The following is an 11,894-nucleotide window of genomic DNA, read 5'->3' as shown; positions in this document are numbered from 1 at the left end:
AGCTTGGAGAAGTAGTGGGGACGCAAACACAATGTGGTCGACGACGGCGGACTATATAAGAAAGGCGGCGAGAGAGGTGTTAGGGATATCTACGGGCCACAATGGTGGCCACAAAGGAGATTGGTGGTGGAATTCAGTTGTCCAAGGTAAAGTGGAAGCAAAGAAGGCGGCTTACCTGCAGTTAGTAGGGAGCACTGACGAGGAGGAGAAGAGAGAGAACAGTCAAAGGTACAAGGTAGCTAGGAAGGAGGCGAAGATGGCAGTGACGGAGGCTAAGACAACAGATTTTGCTCATCTGTATGAGGAACTAAGGAACAAAGGTGGGGAGAAGAAGTTATTCCGACTCGCTAAGGCGAGAGAGAGGACAACTCGGGATCTGGACCAAGTGAGGTGCATAAAAGATGATGACGGCAAAGTTTTGATGGGAGATGACCAGATTAAGAGGAGGTGGCAGACCTACTTTCATAAACTTCTAAGTGAAGAAGGGGATCATGATATTATACTTGGGGAATTGAGGAATGCCGACACTCACCATGAATTAAGTAATTGTAGGGACATTGAGATCGATGAAGTCATGGAGGCAATGCGTAAGATGAGAAGGGGCAGAGCTACCGGGCCAGACGAAATTCCGGTTGAACTGTGGAGGTGTGTGGGTAGAGCAGGCTTGGAATGGCTTACTGCATTGTTTAGTGTTATATTCAAGACTAATAGGATGCCTGAAGAGTGGAGGTGGAGTACAATGGTCCCGTTGTATAAGAACAAAGGTGATGTCCAGAGCTGTAACAACTATAGGGGCATCAAATTACTAAGTCATACCATGAAAGTTTGGGAGAGAGTGGTAGAAATGAGAGTGCGAAGGACGGTGTCTATTTCAGACAACCAGTTCGGGTTCATGCCGGGACGATCTACCACAGAAGCTATCCACCTTATTAGGAGGATGGTGGAACAGTACAGAGATAAGAAGAAGGATCTCCACATGGTGTTTATTGATCTGGAGAAAGCGTACGATAAGGTTCCTAGGAAGGTCTTATGGAGCTGCTTAGAGGATAAAGGGGTCCCGAGTAACTATATTAGGGTGATTAAAGACATGTATGATGGAGCTAAGACTCGGGTTAGGACAGTAGGAGGCGACTCTGAACACTTTCCAGTTATTACGGGGTTGCACCAAGGGTCTGCGCTCAGCCCATTCCTATTTGCCCTGGTGATGGATGCACTGACTCATCATATTCAAGGGGAGGTGCCATGGTGCATGCTATTTGCTGATGACATTATTCTAATTGACGAGACACGAGGCGGCGTCAACGAGAGGCTAGAGATTTGGAGACATGCTCTTGAGTCTAAAGGTTTCAAGTTGAGCAGGACGAAGACGGAATACCTCGAGTGCAAATTTGGAGTTGAGCCGACGGAAGCGGGAGTTGAAGTGAGGCTTGACTCTCAAGTCATTCCCAAGAGAGGTAGTTTCAAGTACCTTGGATCGGTTATTCAGGGGATCGGGGAGATTGACGAGGATGTCACACACCGTATAGGGGTGGGGTGGATGAAGTGGAGGTTAGCGTCGGGAGTCTTGTGTGACAAGAAAGTGCCACCGTTACTAAAAGGTAAGTTTTATAGAGCAGTGGTTAGGCCTGCCATGTTATATGGAACTGAATGTTGGCCGGTAAAGAACTCACACATCCAGAAGATGAAAGTAGCAGAGATGAGGATGTTGAGGTGGATGTGCGGGCATACAAGGATGGATAAGATTAGGAATGAAGATATTCGAGAGAAGGTGGGCGTGGCCCCCATGGAGGACAAGATGCGGGAAGTAAGACTCAGATGGTTCGGGCACATTCAGAGGAGGAGCACTGATGCACCGGTGAGGAGGTGTGAGCGACTGGCTGTAGTGGGCACGCGGAGAGGTAGAGGGCGACCTAAGAAGTATTGGGGAGAGGTGATCAGACAGGACATGGCGCGACTTAGGATTACTGAGGACATGGCCCTTGACAGGGAATTATGGAGGTCGAGCATTAAGGTTGTAGGTTAGGGGAAAGTTGTGAATATTTCTACAGCACAATAGAGTGAGACTAGCCAGTTAGGAGTTAGACTAAGAATGTCATTGGTCGTCTATTGATGCAGGGCTTTACCTGCTAGTTTTACTATACCAGCCATCTATTTCGTATTTCGTATTCTGTATTTCATATCTCTTATATTGCTGTTATTTTATGTTATATTATTTTATTATGCATTTCTTATGGTATTAATATATCGGCTCATGTTGCTTTTTTTGAGCCAAGGGTCTCCTGGAAACAGCCTCTCTACCCTTCGGGGTAGGGGTAAGGTCTGCGTACATATTACCCTCCCCAGACCCCACTTGTGGGATTATACTGGGTTGTTGTTGTTGTAAACGTCTTAGTTGAATGAATCTTTCTCCTAAGATACCAACAAAAAAACAAAAAAAAGAAGAAAAAGGCCTAGTATGATGAATTTCCTCCTAGGATTAACGTCTTATGATGAATCTTTCTCCTAAGATAGAAAACCTAGTCTGACGAATTTTCTCCTAAGATATTTTGAAGAAAAAAAGGAAGTCTGGATTTGAAAGAAAAAAGGTCAATTTTTTGTTTTCTTAAGGTTATCAATGTTTAGTTTTCCTGAAATCAGGAGGCTCTACCTGGAGAATAGGGTCAATTTTTACTTTAGTCAAGCTTAGTTTATAGTTTTCCGCAAGCTCAATCACGTTTAGGAGATGCACATCCTAGTCGAATCATTAATTTTACTCTCATCATTGCATCCTTCATCAGCATCGCAGGTGATTTATAGTTTTGTTAACACTCACAGATGTTCCCAATATCAAACTGGGGCAGGAAAATTTCTTTTGTTTTGTCTGTTTTGTTGTAATCAGGTGCTCACCTGGAGAACAAGGGAAGACAACTCAAGTTTCTAGGGAAAGCAGTGTCGAAGGAAGACAACTCAAGTTTCAAGGGAAAGCAGTTTCGAAGGAAGACAGTTCAAGTTTCAAGGGAAAATGGTTCAAGATGCAAGGGAAAACAGTGTCAAGTAACAAGAGAAGACGGTTCAAGTTTAGCAATCAGGCGCCCACTTGGAAAAAAGGAATTCAATTCAGAATGCAATTCAGGTCAGCAACAAAAGAAGCTCGCATCAAGAATACGAGTCAGCAGTCCTAGAGGATTAACAGAAGTTAGTCACAATCCAGAATAAAAAGAAAAAAAGAAAGAAAAAGAAAGACAAGAAGTGAATCCAAATGCAGAAGTTAATGAAAGATGTGAGCTGCTCAAGATAGGGCTGATATCACAAGCTCTGCATGTCCCGTCTTGGTTTGAAAAGCTGAAGAAGATTAAACCAACACCTGCTGCTAACAAACATCAAGATTCAGAACAGAGTCTGCATGAAAAAACAACCAAGACTCAAGATCAAACTTCAGAAGACTTATAGATATGAATCTTGTAAATCGTAGCTGATAGGCTTAGTTAGTTTTTTATTTTTTATTTTGATGTAATAACGGGACTGTGGACCGGAACCTCAGCGGAACGGCACCTCGACCGGCTCTTTACCTCGGCACACTCCATCATCTCACTCACTTCTGAACTACACGTGGCCTGATTCCTTTATAGCCAAGGATATGTAGGCAACTCAGATATCAGGGCTCGATCACATTTTCCTTTTCTCTTAATTTTAGTCTCTACAAATAAGGGTCGGATCGAAAAACCTGTCTAGTCGTTCTTTGTCTGAAAATACTTCGTCTTTCAAGTCAAAGAGGGGCAGCTGTAGACATGTGATTTTTGACCCTCCTCAAGATTTTTTATACTTTAGCATGTAAATATTTAATTTAGGTCTAATATCGCTATTTCAATCAATTTTGACTCTTTTACTTTATTTTATTATAAGAAAATAAAAATTACAAAAATATTTTATTTTATGTACCTTTCATAAAATAAAAAAAATACAAAAAAAGTACCTTATTTTTATCTTTATACAATCTTGAAAAATACAAAAAATATATAATAGTTTCATGTTTTAATATAGTTTAATTTAATTTATTAGAATTTATTTTTGTATCATGTAGTATAATTATCTTATATTAAAGGAATTTAGCTATGGTTTTGAATAATAATTTTGGAGTCTTCTTAGCCCAAAATTGAGACACAAAAAGACATGGTCCAACCCAATTACCCTTAGCTCATTCTTCCCAACCCATTAGCCCATTTAAGTGCAAGATTTAATCCTAGCCATCTATTTCCTTCTAATCCAATGGCCATCATCCCTTCCCACTTCCATATAAAATACCCAATTATAGAATCCCTACCCAAGAAAAACGGCACAGCAGCTCTTCTTCATTTTGTTCCTCATTTCTCCAAGCTCAACAATCAGACCCTTACCCCTTAACGGCGCTCCATCGCTGCTACCTCCTCCTCCATATCCAGACCCCTCATCTCCCATAATCAAAAGCACAAAAACACCAGCCCTTCTTCTTCGCAGGGAACCTTAGGACCTAGGAAGCTAAGAGTTTACCCCATTTCCTTTGACAAAGAGCAGCGATGCTCAAAAGAAAAAAAATATAAAAAAATCAGCCTCTTTAACTTATCCTCTCACTCTCAACACGCCTACATACAGTTGTTGAAGCTTAAGAATTTCTATAACTCAACTTCAAACTCCTTAGAAAGAAGCAATCAAATGTCGGATTTGAAATCACATAGCCGATTTAGTATTTCAGCCTTTCTTCTTCATAATCTCTGTGGTTTTCAAGGTTATTAGAAGCTATAGATGAGCTGCTTGTTTATCAATTTGGACTGCGCTGGTTGCTGAGTTTCAAATTTCTGTATCTCGCCTTTATCCAGTCCTTTAAGCTGGTTCTCGCATAACCAGGTATTTACTTGTGAACTCGTTTTTTTTTTTGTTTTGGCCAATATGAATAAATTCTGATATTTTCTCTATGAAATGTCAACCCATTGTTTGGGGACATGATTGAACCTTTCTATTTTCTTTGAGGCCTTAAATATTGAAAGCAGGATTTTGTGCTATAACCTTTGCTTCTTTAATTTTGTTGATTGGGATTCGCTGTTTCAACTTGTTTCAACCTGAATAAGCGTCACTTATTTGCCTCTCAGATAAGGTTCATGATGTTTGAAATTGATAGTTTGTGGTTTAGCTCTTCAATCACCAGATCTGTAGTGTTTCATGGATATTAGTGTGTTATTTTTTGATTTTTTTAGGCAAGGGTTCATGTTGGAATGAGTTACACGTGAAGCTGGAATTAGAGCTACTGTAAATTGGTTGTAGCGTAGCTATAGATCGTGTTCAGTATTATAATATGATATGGTCACAAAACTAAGAAAATCACTAACTTTGTAGTTTAATTCAGAATTGATATCAATTTCATTTTCTCATAGTTGTATGTTTAGGTTGAATATGATTTAGCTAATCTCAAATTGTGACAGTTAGCTTTAGTAGTTTGTTTTAAAGTTTGGAATCAAGGTAATTGGCATTTTTCGGGCATCAGGAATGAGATTTGATTACATCTATGCTAATTATGTTATTTGATTGGCTTGGAATGCTAGTAACATGATTAGGCCGTTAATAATCATGAACATCATATCTTTCTTTAGGCGCGATTAACAAATCATCATGACTATGGGTACGGTTCACGTGACATAGTTATGATGCCTAATTCCTAAATTCGGGGGTGCATTTCATGTGACCCGATTATAACAACTTCGAATAATAAAACCCTTTGAAATAATTTGAGGTGTGCCATGCTAAATAAAATTCCTAAGTCCATGGCCCTCATAAAACTAGCTAGCTTTTATAGAAAAATTGAGGTGTGCCATGTTGAATAAAATCCCAAAACCCATGGCCCTCACTTAATTAATTTTTAACTCTTTTAAAATCGAGGTGTGACATCAATTAAATTTTTCATGGCCCTCGCAAACCTGAAAGTGCATAGTTGCTTTAGGCGCGCTATTTAATTTAAATTCCTTAAACTTGGGTGTGCATTTTATGTGACCCAAATCCAAATCTTAACAACGTCAAATAGAATATGTCTCAGACTGTGGGTGCATTTCATGTGGCGCGGTCAAAAGCTATGTTTTGGCTGACATTGAAATCTTCCTAAAAATGAATAAAAGCGGTTATAAAGTTAAAATGCACATAGGTTCAAAATGTTCTAAAATCAGATAATAGGCCAATAATAACAGTTGAGCGACTGTGCTAGAACCACGGAACCCGAGAATGCCTAACACCTTCTCCCGGGTTAACAAAATTTCTTACCCAGATTTCTATGTTCGCGGACTGTAAAATAGAGTCAATCTTTCCTCGATTCGGGATTTGAAACCGGTGACTTGGGACACCATAAATTATTCCAAATGGCGACTCTGAATCTAAAAATAGATAATCCCGTTTCGATTGTCACTTTATTTGGAAAAACTCCCTTACACCCCCTCTCGGGTGTGTGAAAAGGAGGTGTGACGGGTGGCTCGCAGAAGCGAGTCCGCATGAGCAGATTCATGGACCTCAGGAGCGGAGGAAACCGCAGAAGCGGATGTTTGGTTGCTTCTGCGACGCCACAGATGTGGCTAAGTGTCCGCATAAGCGAAAAGGGTGGGCAGAATATTTAAATTCAAGGGTTCACAATTTTTCTTCATTTTGAACATTTCAAGCTTGTGATTGGGCGATTCTTGAGAGTATTTTTGAGGGATTTCTTGAGGTAAGTCCCTTGTGCTCATTTTTAATCAATAATCTTGTTTCCCCATTGATTTTCCCACCTAGATTGTGTGATTTTGAGGTGTAAATTGGGAGTTTGAGGCTAGGGATTTGGAGAGTCTGATTTGGGGATTTGAGTGACGATTTGGTGTCGAATTTTGGTAAATTTGGTATGGTTAGATTCTTGGTTGAATGGGCTTTTGGGTTTTATGATTTTTGTCGGATTTCGAGATGTGGGCCCGGGGAGAGGGGGCAACTTTTGAGTCGACTTTTGGCTTTTGATTGATAACTTAGTTTTTTTATGGAATTAATTCCTTTAGACCGTGTTGATTATATCGAAATGTTTGTGGCTAGATTTGAGGCATTTGGAGGCCGATTCACGAGGCAACGGCGTGTTAGAGTAGGGATTTGTGCGACTTGAGGTAAGTAAGAATTCTAAATTTGGCTTTGAGGGTATGAAACCCCGTATTATGTGTCATGTGATTGGTTTTGGAGGTGACGCACCTGCTAGGTGACGATCGTGTGGGCGTGCACCGTAGGAATTGTGACTTGGTCCATTTTATGGAACTGTATAGTTGAAAATTTTGTTGTTATCTGTACATTCACCATGTGTTATAGAAATTGAACTGCAAATTATGTCTAGGCTATATGTTGGCACTGTAGGGACCCATAGAGGTAGCGTACATGTTGAGTTATCTGTTAAATTGTTGTTTTGCACTCAGTCACAGTTTTACTTGCATTTCATATCTCGTTCTCCATTGTTCTTTATTGATACGTTATATCATTTCTGTTTGGGCTGATTTTCATGATCATTGAGAGCCCGAGAGACTAGAGAGGTTGATGACTGAGTGAAGCCGATGGCCTGATTGTGAGGATATTCATGGGATCGGGTTGCACAACGCAACATGATTCATTAATTTATGCCATGAATGGCTTATTATAGTGCTTGGGCTGAAGAAGCCCCTCTGGAATCTGTACACACCCCCAGTGAGCGCATGTACCCGAGTTCCGAGTGACTGAGAGGAAATGGGCAACTGTGAGGAATGAGTGACTGTAAGTTTGGAGTGAATGGAAGGACTGAGTGACTGATGCTCTGAGAAGATGCATTTAATTTTTTTACTGTTTCACTTCAGCTGGCATATATCACTGTCATATAATTTCTAAGAGATATCATATCCTGTTTCAATTGAACTTGATATGAATTAACTATTTTGGCCTTAATTGTCGAACTTGAAAGCATGTCTATCTTCCTATGTTGAAATTACTGTAACTAAACTATAACTGTGAAGTTCGTCACTACTTTCAGTCATTTATTTAGTCTTGTTACTTACTGTATTGGTTGTGGTCACTATACCCTACACTTCGTGTGTAGATCTAGTGTTTCCGGGCACGGTGGGTGTTGATTCCTTTGCACAGTTGATCGTTTGGAGATTCAAAGGTAACTTCTCGGAGTTTCGTAGACCTTGTCTCTCCTTCCTTATCTTTACGCTTTTTGTATTTAGTTTCAGACTATTATAGACAGTACTTCAAGATTTGTGATGTATAGACGCTCATGTACTTAGTAACACCTCGATGCTGGGAATTTTTATATTGGGTGACCTTCTATCTAGTCTTTGAGAGTTTTGGTGATTTAAACTTGTGTTATTTTGTTTTCATTTAAAAGTGTTGGAAGTATTGTTAACGTCTCGACTTGCGTAGTACCACGTTAGGCGCCAACACGACATGCTAGTTTTGGGTCGTGACAAGTTGGTATCAGAGCCTAGGTTACATAAGTCTCACGAGTTATAAGCAGGTTTAGTAGAGTCTAGCGGATCGGTACGTAGACGTCTATACCTATCTTCGAGAGATTGTCGAACCCTTAGGAAACATCACATTTTTGTATTCTTGTCATGCAGATTTGTTGATTCTGGTAACTAAACTTTTGTATTTTATTCTCTCACATATGATAAATATACATGCTACATGTCACGATCCAAGACGATGGGCTACGCGGGTGCCTGAGTCCCACCTGTCAAATACCCCTAAGCATGCGTCTAAGACATGAACCTGAATAACACCTGCTGAATTACGAAAATAACATACATAAAGGAAACCTGCCAACAAGGCATATGTACGTATATATGCAGAATACTGTGGGCAAGCCGACAAGGCTGCTATAGACAACTATACATCCAAAACTGAAATCGACAAGGCCACATACAACCCAACTAGACATACTGTCTACAGACCTCTAATAGAAGTACAGCTGTACAAAGATAGAACTGAGTCATGTCATACCCATATATATATACACAAGCATGTCGTACCAAAATCAAAAGCAGCTCTGAATCAAGTGGAGGACGCCAACTCTCGCTGATCAAGGATTCTAAGAAGTGGGGATGTTAGCTTTCCTACCTACACCTGCGGGCATGAAACACAAGCCCCGTGAAATAGGGCGTCAGTACGAAAAATGTACTGAGTATGTAAAGCATGAAAATTAGTACGTAAAAGACATAAATGAAACATGGAATAAAGAAACACATCTTTAAATCTGAATAACTTTGTAAATTCTGAAACATTTATAATGTCATGCACATGCGTATAAATGTCGTGCCATGCATAGGTATGGATGTACATAATATCACCAAGCCACTAAGGGCATCCCATCATATCGTCTCAACCACTGTGGACAACGTCATCAACATATGTCAACTGATCAGGTGGTGGTACGTATATAACGTCGTAACCTCTTTTCATATCCCGTATACATATATTTACATATATACGCGTATATAACGCCATCTGGTAATGGGTCGATACACATGTATAAATGGGTGAAATGCATGAAAAATACGTAAAAATGTCAATATTCCTTCTGGATAAACTTTTTCAACTGCGTATTATTCTGAGACCCATGAACACAAGATGATAATAATTCACATAGGGAATCAAGAATATAGACACCCCTAGTATTTCTATGAATAGAGTAATTTGTGAAAACTGTGCATTTGCTCGTTTCTTCAGTATAATTTGGACCATGCCAAAAGAAGGAAGGGATGGCCTTAACATACTTGGAGTAGGGAAAACTCCGTATAATATTCATGGAGAAAATTGCACCATACTCCTTTAGAACCGCAAAAATTTTACATTGTTAGGCTTCTAAAAATCCTCGTTGTTAATAAAGTGTTGAAAATCAGAAATTTGAAAGTTTTGGTAAGATGGCAACGTTCTGTTCTTGATAAACTTCCTAATGTAAGAATTGATAAGAAATTATGTATCTAATACAATTGTAAAAGTTTCCAATGTAAGAATTAATAAGAATTGTAAAAGTTCCTAATACAATTCTGATGGTAAGAATTGCATGGAAAGGATGTGTCCCTTTGTTTGCTAAATGAGTTGCCACCTATCAAAATTACTTAAGAGTCATCTTAAGTTACATGAGGGGGCTGCCACGTTTTGGGGAGGGGGTGTTAGCCTTATCCCATAATTTAATAGTTAACTGGGTAATGTCATGTTACCCGGTAATTAATCAATTACCCGCATAATTTTAAAAATTATCTCAAATTACTTAAAATTCTACTTATTTTTAATATACTTTATACATTATACTATCGTGGTCATATGGTACCTTGCATGGTACTAGTTCATAATTATCGGGTATTATTGCTTAACCCGTATTTTATCCCAAATTGGTCACTTTCAACGAAACTCGTTTTCTTTAATTCGTGTACCATTTCTCCTTTATGACATTTCTTTATCGCTTATTATAAATAGCGTAAATACGTTAACATCAAGATGGTCTCATCCCCGAGTCTACGTCAATTAACTGAAGACGAAACTTTTAACGTACGAAAACGCGAGATGTAACATCCTTTCCACCTTAGAAACATTCGTCCTCGAATGTTTAACTCTCCGTGATCTATATAATCTTGGCAGAGTCGCCCTTGGTAACAAATACTACAACCAACTCTTCCTGTAGAAACTTAATAATTTAACGCCACATAGGACCACGACCATCAATAACGATAGTGGCCTCACATGACCAATGACAATAACTAACACCAGAATCCATACATGTACCTTAAGGTTATGATGTCTCAGTTGGATCCTTCTCTTGAGGAGGAAACAAGTAGGGATATCTAGACTTCATGTCTTCCTCGGCCTCCCAAGTCACTTCTTCCATATTGTTGTTTCTCCAAAGTACTTTCACCGAAGCTACGTCCTTAGTTCTCGATCTCTGAATATGTCCATCTAATATAGCAATAGGAGTTTCTTCATATGATAGCTACCTTGTGACCTGAACACCGTCAACTAACACAATTCTAGAAGGATCTCCGATACATTTACGGGGCATAGACATATGAAAGACTGGATGTACAGACTCCATGTCCGAAGGCAAGTCTAATTCATATACTACCTGGCTTACTGATGTTTTAGGCGTCAATACCACACAAGAGAGGGGAAGGGTGATTTGTGTGGTACCTAATTTTCACTATAGAAGAACTTGGTTCTTCTAGGTGTTCTAACTACTATTGTTTGCGAAATAATTAGTACATAAAATAAAGAATATTGACACCTAATTTTTGACCCTATTTGAATTTATTCCCACTTTTCCCACTTATCTCGTCAATACCTCACTTTCACTTTCCCTCGCCCACACACCGGTCTCTCATCCCACTATTTTCATATTCCCATCCCACCTTCTTTTGTCCCCCATTTTTCCTTGTCCCCTCTCACTTTATGCATTTCCAACTCACCCATGTTACACTCCAACAACAAGACAACTTTGACCTCTCCCCCTTTTCCTCATTTCTTAAGTTTCTTCAACAAACACATGGTTATAGGCAGCAAGGGGAGCTCCCCAACTCTCTCCTCGAACCATTTTTTCTCCAAATACACTCACCCTCCCAAAAACGCGGATAGAGTATACCTTCGATATACCGTGGGTATACACGGGCAGAACACCCCCTCCCCAACGGATCTCCTTCTTTCTTTCTTCTCAAACCAGAAAACAATGACCTTTTCACCATCAAGACCAGCCTTGAAGCTCCAGTAATTCAGCCATCAAAAATCCGTTCAAAACATATCAAAATAAGCTTGAAAATAGCTCCGTTTTTTTTAGTCAAAACGATCTCTAAAATAGCAGCAAAAAATCGTTGCAAACAGCCATAAAATCCACCCCTAACACCACCCAAAATGAGCCAAAAGATCTACTGAAATCG

General features: G+C 39.6%; 1 long non-coding RNA gene across 1 annotated transcript; it reads left to right on the top strand.

The window, feature by feature from the left end:
* Positions 1-4,322: 4,322 nt before the first annotated feature.
* On the top strand, positions 4,323-8,322 carry LOC104238755 (uncharacterized). Its single transcript, XR_713958.2, has 2 exons — positions 4,323-4,860; positions 8,066-8,322. It is a non-coding gene; the product is annotated as an uncharacterized lncRNA (long non-coding RNA).
* The last annotated feature ends 3,572 nt before the right edge of the window (positions 8,323-11,894 follow it).

The sequence above is a fragment of the Nicotiana sylvestris genome, chromosome 3, assembly GCF_000393655.2.
Source record: "Nicotiana sylvestris chromosome 3, ASM39365v2, whole genome shotgun sequence".
Taxonomy (NCBI): Eukaryota; Viridiplantae; Streptophyta; class Magnoliopsida; order Solanales; family Solanaceae; genus Nicotiana; species Nicotiana sylvestris.
Note: the sequence above shows the minus strand (reverse complement) of the source record. Positions and strands in the feature narration are given on the sequence as shown.